Genomic DNA, 10,718 nt, shown 5'->3' with positions numbered 1-10,718 from the left:
AGTTCTTTTGCATTACTTATGGGAATTAAAAAAAAAAAAGCCCAAAGGTGAATTCTCCAGGCAAACATATCTGTGAACAGAAGCAAATATGTGGTTATGTCAGTGTCAAGACTGTCACTAGAGCCCTATGGTACACTTGATTTCTCAGGACCAGGTATTGTTGCTTGTATGAAGGAAACTAAAAGAGGGACTACCCTTCAACTTGGTTTTGCGTGGCCATCCTGTGACATCGACATTAATTCTGTCTACCTGGGTTGTACACAGAGACACTTAAAGCATCACTACCCAGATTGGAGTTACTTAGAGCACACAACCATCCAGTATAATAATGTTCTTGCTTGCTGAACATATCTGACCCGAGGGAAAGTCCAGCACTTGGGTGGGATTAAATTCTGCCTTTTTCAGTAAATAGTCTAGACATTACGTCATTACACTTTGTATGCTGTAATGGGCACATTTCTATATGGGTCACAAATGGAGATGTTTGACAGAGTTGCAGTAGTTTACAGAAAATCTTTGACTCTGGACTCTAAACTGCTACCACTGCTAGCCTGGCCCATTTTCAGAAAGATGGGTCTTCGCTACCCAGAACAAGAGACCAGGTGGTATAGAAAAATCTTATTCCTTGGTTTCTAATTTTGCTCAATAAACCATAGATTTGTGAGACCAAATTTCTTACACTTACTAGGAAGAAGATGAATTTTGCTGCTTTTTGGAAAATAGGTTGGAGGGTACTAGGCCATTGTGATGATCCAGGTGAGAGGTGACAGTCACCAGAACTCGGGTGATTACAGCGGAATCAAAAGAAGGAAGTTCATTCAGGAGATGTTTTAGTTATGAGTTAGCAGGATTTGCTGAAAGATTAAGGATGGGAGTAATAATTACAGAAGCATCAATGAGAGTTCCAAATTTCAGACTTGAATACTTGGGTGGATGAAAGCTTCATATACTGTAGTGGGAAAGGCTTATGGGCAAGACTCATTCAGGGAAAAAGCTAACGACTCCATTCAGACACATTAATTTTGAAATTTTGGTGGCAGAAACAAGCACAGATATAAAACAGGAAACTGGATATGCCTATTTGGAACTCAGGTAATACATAAATTTGTAAATTGTGAGCATCACAATAACATTTAAATCCATGGTTACTCTCGACATCTGGGAGATGAGTCAAGAGGCATGAGGCTCATCCCTGAGGTTCTCCAGCACTTGGAGTTCTAGATAAGAAGAACGAAGCATCAACAGCTACTGAGAAATAGAAACTGGGATGTCAGAGGACACATGGGAATATACTGCTGCATTGCTGCTGTTCTTACCCTCTGGTCTTTCCTCTGTTTGGGAGAGCATCATTTCTCTAGACACATGGACTGGTATTCTGCTGACCAAACAGAGAAGGGGAAGCTTTGAAGGTGGGCAAGAAGTTCAGCTTTAGAGTACAATTCACTCTCTTCCAGTTTGTATCTCTGGTAAGTAATATATATGCACTCACTGAATACTACGCTCAAAGGAGCCACTGACCAGAATTATCATAAAAACTGTTAATCATGCATAAAGTGTTTAATGTGTGCCAGGCAATAGTCTACATGCTTTAAATGTAGTACCTTATTTAATACTCACAACTACTTGGGAGGTTGATATTATTGTCCCATTTATGACAGAAAAACCGAGTCAGATCCACAATGTCAGAGGAGTTCCTAAAATGGATCCTTGACAAGTATGTGTGTGTGTGTGTCCCAATAGTTTACTGAATTATTCATTTTGATTAAAAAGAAAATAAAATCATAGTAAGTTTGTATATTCAACAAATATTTGTTGATCACATTCTCTATTTGGGGGCCAGGTTTCAGTGGAGGGCTACCCTGTGCTTACATTTCTATGAATTGGTTTTATGGGTTTTCTTCCTTCTGCCTGAATGAGAGTGGCCCAACTAAAGTAAAGCAGGTTCCATGAGTGAGAGGGGAAAGGATAATGATGGGGAGCAGGCCTGGCAGAGTTTTATGGGTTTTAGGCAACCTATGTAGAACCAATAATTGTAGGAAGTGTTCAGTAGTTTCAGTTAGAAATATTTGAGTCAGATTTTTCCTTCTATAATTACCAAAAAGATACAAATAAATATACACCAATTTACTAACTGGTTTTAATAAATATACCTGCACAATGGCATAACCATAATAGATCTTCAGCATAAACAGAATAAGAGGAAGGAGGATTAAAAAGCATTGATTCAAATGACTTAAATCCAAACTGGTTGAACTTCTCTGGGAGGGATAGAACACTCCCAGAAATAAGACAATTGTGTTTAAAACACGAAGTCATTGATTTTGACCACCAACCAATCTTTTGGTGACTGTTTTAGTATCTATATTCCTACTTTGCCCTGGAAAGTCGTTTTGATCATGAAGAGACCCCATTCAAAATAAAGGTATATTCATTAGCATAATAGAGATGAAATTCCACAAAATTGCAGTGCAGAGTGAAAATTAATTTGGAAACTTATTACGGCTGTAATAAAAATTTACTTATTCATGGTTAGAGAATATTCGATTAACCTTTCAAGTTTATGTGTTCACTGTAGGTGGCAAAGTGAAAACTTCATAGACAGAGAACTCATGTGATCTAAAATATATATTATTTATAAACTCTTATGAATACCAGATTTTGCCTTTTGATGTAAACACCCAGATGTTGCCCTTATGGAGTTATTGAAAATTATTAAAACATGCTTATGGTTTATTTCATTAAATAAATGCATTTTGATTTTTAAAAAGACATGAGCTGAGACAAGAAAAAGCAAGATGTGAAGTTAAAACAAATTTTTTTTAAAGTACCATGCATCCGAAATGTTTAAACATATCAGAGATTCTTTACAAATACCTAAGGAATGAGCATAGAAATAATATGTAGCCAATAATGCGGTACCATCAGAATAATGATTGTTTTATTTAATCCAGACTTCCAGAAGCAAATGTGATTTAACTATTTTGTAAAAATGATGAGATAATTACCAATCATTGTTATGTTTAATGTTGTCTGTATACTAAAAATGCATTAATTAAAAAAGTGTCTTTTTTTCAGAAAAGAAGTCTTTCATAAATGAAAACTTAGGGCTATATTCTTTCTTAACATGCGCTCTTAAAGTAGCATTAGCAGTAATGGAATCTTGCACAAGCAGTAATGAAAACATATTCCATTTGGAGTCTCATTTCCAGTTTGGTTCCATGGTAATACAGCACTTGATATTTTTACTTACTGGTTTTTTTTAATTCTAATTTTTTAAAAGATTTAATTTAATTAATTATTTAATTAATTAGAGAGAGAGCAGTGGGGAGGAGCAGAGGAAGAGGGACAAGCAGATTCTTGAGTTGAGCATGGAGCCTGATCCAGGGTTCCATCCCATGACCCTGAGATCATGACCTGAGCTGAAAATCAAGAGCCAGAGGCTTAACTAACTAAGCCTCTCAGGCACCTGCACCTGGTATCTTTAAATGAAATAGGAACTTTTAAAAAAAAAGATTTGTTTATTTTATTTTAGAGAGAGGGAGTGAGTGTGAGAGAGCGCGGTGAGGGAGGGAAGGGGCAGAAGGAGAAGGAGAGAAAATGTTAAGCAGACCCTGCCTGGAGGAGCTTGATCTCACCACCCTGTGATCAGGATTTGAGCTGAAACTAAGAGTCAGTTTGTTTTTGTTTTTGTTTTTTAATTTATTTGATAGACAGAGATTACAAGTAGTCAGAGAGGCAGACAGGGAGAGAGAGGAGGAAGCAGGCTCCCTGCCGAGCAGAGAGCCTGATGTGGGGCTCCATCCCAGAACCCTGGGATCATGACCTGAGCCGAAGGCAGAGGCTTTAACCCACTGAGCCACCCAGGTGCCCCTAAGAGTCAGGTTTTAATTGTGCCACTCAGGTGCTCCTCAATGAAATAGGGACTTTTTGCGTGTAGAGGGCGGAGATGAATGATATGCTAAACAGTCACCATTAAAACGTGATGAGAATGGCTCTGTTACTGTTTTTAGTAGGTCAGAACTGAAGCAAGCATCAATACAAACCAAAAAAACAGCTTAAGGTGAGGATTTTCAATGTATTCAAACTTCATATTTCCTTTTTTTCATGACACTTTAATGTAGAAAATGACCAAAGAAACAAAGAAAATTATTTTTAATTCTTGTCTTTCTCTAACAACAAAGCAAACATCTTTGACAATCACATAAATACTATTAAGTTTGTATTTTTCCCCACCAATATTAGGATTGTATAATTAAGGTGGCAATCATGCCTTTGACTACCAAGCCATCCAATGAACTTAATACAGTGTCTAAAGGAAACAGGGGAAAACATCTGAGTCCAGTTATCTGGGTTTAGTAACCTCTAAACTATGGTGTGTGTGTGTTTGTGTGTGTGGGTGTGTTGAATGGTTACAATAGTTATGTGTTTTCTTTGCTATGTGACAGAAGGCCATTGGGACCAGGAGAGAGATGAAATATAAGTTATAAAAAAAAAAGTTTCTCAGAGAAAAAATACTACAACAGAAATGGGGAAGTTATCTAGAACACTATCTCAACAAACCAGGGAAAAGATGATGGCCTGTTGGCGTTAAGTAGCACAGATGCTGAGAGGTGACAAACTTAGCGTACATTTTGATGGTAAAGCCAACAAGATTTTTCTTTTTAGATTGAATGTGAGATAAGAAAGAAAGAAAAGAGTCAATGCTAATGTAAGCTTTTATCTGGGAAAGTGGGTTAATAGAATGCCATCGACAAGATGGAAAATGCTGAGAGAGGAACACTTTGGGGGTTAATGGGGTTTAGGTTTGGGTGTGCCATATTTGCAATGTCTATTAGCTATCCAAGTGGAAATGTGAAGTAGGTGACTGAATATAGGAATCTGTAGCTAAGAGGAGAGGTTTGGCTGGAGGTATGGATTTTTGAATTATTAGTATATCTGGGGGGTTCGGTCGGTTAAGCATCTGCCTTTGGCTCAGGTTGTGATCTCGGGGTCCTGGGATCGACCCCCATGTCAAGCTCCCTGCTTAGCAGGGAAATCTGCTTCTCCTTCTCCTTTTGTGCCTCCCCTTGCTCGTGTTCTCTATCTCTCAAATAAGTAAATAAAATCTTTAAAAAAAGAGAGAGAGAGTGATCAACTATGGCAACTACTTTAGAAGTCAAGCAAGATGACTGAGGAACCATGGTGAAGGTCTTTTTTAACTTTGTTAAGAATCATTTTTGTGGATAATGGGTGCTGGAAAAATGGAGTCTGTGAGGATATACAATTATTCTGTGTGTTTTTCCAGAAAAGGAAGAAAAAAAAAATGAGGGGTCATTTGAGGGAATGTGGGTCAAGAAAAGGCCCTTCCTTCCTTCCGACCTCTTTCATTCTTTCTTTAACACTTGGGTAATTAAAAGACACCTGTTTGCCGATAGAACTATGCAGCTGGGAGGAAGTCTTGGTGATGTACGAGCAGATGGATATACCTTTACCTTGGACAATATGGGGATTAGTGATGCTGACCCTCTATGCAGTTGAAAATCTGTGTATAAATTTTGACCCTCTGAAAACCTAGCTACTAAGGGCCTACTGTTGACCAGAAGCCTTACTGATAACCTGAACATTCAATTAACACATATTTTGTATGCTATTTGCATCCTAGACTGCATTCTTACAATAATGTAAGCTAGGGAAAAGAAAACGTAATTAAGAAAATCATAAGGAGGGGCACCTGGGTGACTCAGTGGGTTAGGGCCTCTGCCTTCGGCTCAGGTCGTGGTCCCAGGGTCCTGGGATCGAGCCCCGCATCGGGCTCTCTGCTCAGCGGGGAGCCTGCTTCCTCCTCTCTCTATGCCTGCCTCTCTGCCTACTTGTGATCTCTCTCTGTCAAATAAATGGATAAAATCTTTAAAAAAAAAAAAAAAAAAAGAAAATCATAAGGAAAAGAAAATATATTTACAGTACTGTATTGTGTTTATCAAAAAAGTCCATGTATGAGTGGACAGATGCAGTTCAAACCTGTGTTGTTCAACAGTCAACTGTAATTGCAAAAGCCAAGTCCTTGAGCAGGTGAGAGAGAGGCCTGGTGCAAGGCTCGGATGGGGGTAGACCAGCCTCAGACTGCAGGAGGGACAGTGCATTCCTTGGAATTGGAGGGAAGGCACCCAGGCAGCTCAGTTGGTTGGTGAGGAGGAAGGGTCATGTGGGTAACTTTTATAATTACTCCTATGTTCTCACTGAAGAACATAAGCTGATTATAATGAGTGGTAAGAAGTTAAAGGCATGATGGATGTTTGAAGAGTGAAGGGGAAGTGTATTTGTTTCCTAGGATTGCTGTAATGGAATACCACCAACCGGGTGGCTTAAAAACAATAGAGATGTATTGTCTCACAGTTCTGGAAGTAAGAAGTCCCAAATCAAGCTGTCCGCAGAGCCATGCTCCCTCTGAAACCTAGAAGGGAATCCTTCCTTGTCTCTTTCTAGCTTCTGGTGGTTTTCTGGCAATGCTTGACATTCTTTGGCTTGTAGATTCTTCCTCTGATCCAAGTCATCACATGGTCTTCCCTTTGTGTGTGTCTCTCCCCCTGTATTATAGGGACACCAGTCATATCATGTGGATTAGAGGCCCATCGTTCTCCAGGATGATCTCATCTCCACTAATTACATCCACCATGATCCTATTTCTGAATAAGGTCACATTCTGAGTAAGGGGGTGGGGGAGTATAATTTTTATGGGGATACAATTCAACCCAAAATAGGAAAATGTGAAATAGTTGGCTTGGAGAGAAGTGTGAGTCAAGAAGTAGGATTCCCTGGCAGCTCTGAGGGTCCATTTAATGGCTGCATTCACAAAATTTGAGAGCTCTCTGTCAATTTGGTCACCACAGACTATAATATGACAGATACAGGTGTGTTTGTTGTTTTAGCTTTTGTGTTGGTTTTTGTTTTTGTTGGTTTAGTTTTTATTTTAAGTCTATTTTAATAACTTCAGTTTCCTGCTAGAGGACAAAAATACCACTCTTCCAAGGGAAAGCATGGCCTAGCCAAAAAGCATATACTTCCTCATACTGAAATTGCTTTTTGCTAATAGAGCAAAAGAATAAAATATAAGAAAAAGGGTTATTTTTCAATTTCATATTCTTACAGGCATAAAGAGACATTTTTATTGTGTAACGCAAATACACATGTTCTGCTATTAAATCAGCTGCAGAGTAAATCATTCTCAAACCAGATAGATGGTTTCTTTTTCAGAACTATTTCAGCTTATAAACAAAGAAATCCCCATAGAAACCTCACTAAAATAGCTTTCCTTTATGGTGAGATATTTAAAGGCAACACCTGTAAAAACATCCTTCTCTGAACTGTTATTGAGGGTACAGGGAAAGGATAGTTCTGTGCTTGAGAATTAGCCTGTGCATTCCAATATGGGAGCGCTGAGAATGACCAGATGAAGAGAGAGTGAGGGTAACTCACTCTTTGTCTCTAGTTACCCAGCCATGGAGACAGGATTTGAACCCCACTTTATATAACTCCAACCTCTGTTTCCTTCCGGCTTCACTACACTCCCTGCATTTAAGTGGGCCATGTTGTTCCTCCCTCTGAGCCTCGGCATGTGATAGGAATCGTTGCTTGTCACCTCTACCAACTAGAATCTAATTTAAGGTGAGGACTTTATCGTGCTTATTTTTGTAATGCTAGTGATAGTGTACGTATTGGGATAAGGCTGAGCCTAAGAGATGACAGAGTAGGGCAACTCCTGGTCCCCTCTTCCAGTTGGTTTATAGAAGGCCTAAGGAACATCATTTATTCATCAATTCCTTCAATCCACAAATGAATGAGTGCCTATTATATGTCAGGTAGTGTGTTGAATGCTTCATAGTGATCGCTTAACCTAGTCCCAACTGCCAAGAACCCTCCTCCCATAAAAAGAATTTAGAAAATGTCAACAATCAAAATTCAGACATATACAAACATGGGCGTGTGATAGTTAATTTTATGTGTCAAACTGACGGTCCCATGGGATACTCAGATATTTGTTTAAACATTACTTCCTAGGTGTGTCCGTGAAGGTATTTCTGGAAGAGATTAGCATTTAAACTGATAGACTGAATAAAACAGATGTCTCTCCTGGATGTGGGGGCATCATCCAATCCGGTGAGGTCCTGACTAGATAGAATGAAAAGCAGGAGGAACGTAGAGTTGTATACCTGACTGTTAGAGCTATAATATCAGTCTTCTCCTACCCTTAAACTATAACTTACACCATTGATGTTCCTGGTTCTTAGGCCTTCAGATTCAGACAAGAATGACACCAGTGGATTTCCTGGGTTTCTACATGGCAAATCAGGGGATATTTTAGGCTCCATAATTCTGTAATTCTCCATAATTCTCCATAATTCCAATATTGGCAAGGCTCAAACATGGTGGGGACCTGGAGATGATGAGGGCTTGATTCAGAATCTTTAACATGAGTTCATGTTAAAGATTCAAACATCTTTAACAAGGAGCAGGACAGGACACTAGAATTTATGTAACAACCACATTGCATTTCTGAGGCCAGGGCCTGTTGTAAAAATTTTAGAAATGTCAACTCATTTCATCCTTATACCAACTCCAGGGCACTGGCTACTGTTAATCCCTTTTGACAGCAGAAGAGGAGACTGAACCCCAGAAAGCCTCAGATGCACAAGGTTCCATAGCTAGTAGGTAGCAGGATCACATTCAAAGCCAGGTATCTGGCTCGAGACTGCTTTGAACCACAGTGCTATGTTGTCTGAGATATAAGAATCTCTGGCCTGCTGGTCTGTGTAGTGATTTGATAAGTATCTATTAAACTCTGTGCTAACCGCTGTGTTTAGTGCCAGGAATACAGTAGTGGACAGATAAATGAGATCCCCGTGTAAATAAAACTGAGGACAAAAATTGGAAAGAAAAAAGAGCAAATAAGCAATAAAAAAAAATTAGAGCTGTGCTATCTGATATGATAGCCACTAGAGACTTGTGCAACTAGAGAACTGTTTTTTAAATTTAACTATAGACAAATTAATTTAAATTTAAAATTTAGAATGGATACTCAATTCAGTTATTGGGGGAGCTTTTAAGTACCTTTGGAATAACTTGGGTTTGTGAATCTAGCCTTTCAAATGTAAATTTTATGAAATCTGAATATAGATACACCATTTCCTATGAAAAGGTAGTGTTTATATGGAGATGGGCTGTCTGTGTAAAATATGCCCCAGATCTCAAAGAAGGAGTCAGAAGTAAAGAATGTAAAACATCTCATTAACAATTTTTATATTGATTATATGTTGCAGTGATAACATTTTGAATGTATTAGATTAAATAAAATAGATTCTTAAAATTAATTTTGTTAATTTCTGCTTCTTTTGACTTAAAAACGGTGACTACTAGAAACTTCAAAATTATCTCTGTAATCTCCAGTGTGTTTTTTGTAGAGCCTATTCCATTAGAGAGTGGTAGGTGTGATATAAGATAAAACAGAATGATGGATGATATAATATTGAGTAACTAATTTCATTTTATTTATTATGCTAAGAACACTTAACATGAGACCTGCCCCTGTAACAGACTTTTAAGTGCATAATACAGTATTGACAGGCTACGCTGCACACTGGATTTCTAGGACTCACTCATCTTGCATAACTGACACTTTCTACTCATTGAAAGGTATTCCCTGATCAGGAATTGAACCCAGGCCACAGTGGTGAGAGCACAGAATCCTAACCACTAGGCCCCCAGGTTGTTGATAGAGATTGGGATCCTGGGCCAAGATAAGAGGAATTTATTTGGATGATGGATGAATGTACTAGGCAGAGGGACCATTACTGTGGGAACCCAAGGAAGCAGTAACCAGTGCACTGCCTTTGAGTGAAAGCAAGCAGGTCAACCTTGAGCCTAGCAGGCAAACAAGCTGTGACAGATGTCACTTAGATGGGAAGGCAGGGGCCAGATTATGTAGGATGTTTACAGCCAGGGCAGACTTGAGAATCCTCCTTTAAATGTGGTAGGAAGGGGGCCCGGGGCTCAGTGGGTTAAAGCCTCTGCCTTCATCTCAGGTCATGATCTCAGGGTCCTGGGATCGAGCCCCGCATTGGGCGCTCTGCTCAGCAGGGAGCATGCTTCTTCCCCACCTCTGCCTGCCTCTCTGCCTACTTGTGATCTCTGTCTGTCAAATAAATAAATAAATAAATAAATAAATAAATAAATACAATCTTTAAAAAAATGTGGTAGGAAGTTACTGGAGGGTGTCTGAATGGGGTGATGTTAAAGTGGGCTTTATAGTAATGGGAGAAAGCAATGTCAGGGAGGGCTGTGCAGGGATGAGGGGGTAGCTCCCGCAAATCTCCATGCAGAGCAAAGGGCCTAGGGAGCTAGGTATGAGGTCTGACACCCAAATGCTGCCAAGAGAGCCCTGTTTGAGTGGCCACAGTAGCATGTCCTCAGTCATGGCCACAGGCTCCAGGGCAGAGTGGGGTTAGAATATTTTCATTTTACTAGGATGGGATTGGGCATATATTACATATTCAGTGAGTGTTTACCGAATTAAAAATATCAAGGGCTACCTTGTTTCTGCTGAGAAGAACAAGCAAAGTCCCATGTCCTGGATATCCCAATTTCCTTTCCTCCTGCTTGGGGTTGTTTTAGCAGTGGCTTCCTGAAGGTCGTCAACCTTAAACTTTGGTGTGGAAATCCTGCTGAAAGTCATGCAGGACCAAGAG

Source organism: Mustela nigripes, chromosome 3, assembly GCF_022355385.1.
Source record: "Mustela nigripes isolate SB6536 chromosome 3, MUSNIG.SB6536, whole genome shotgun sequence".
NCBI classification, from domain to species: domain Eukaryota; kingdom Metazoa; phylum Chordata; class Mammalia; order Carnivora; family Mustelidae; genus Mustela; species Mustela nigripes.
Note: the sequence above shows the minus strand (reverse complement) of the source record.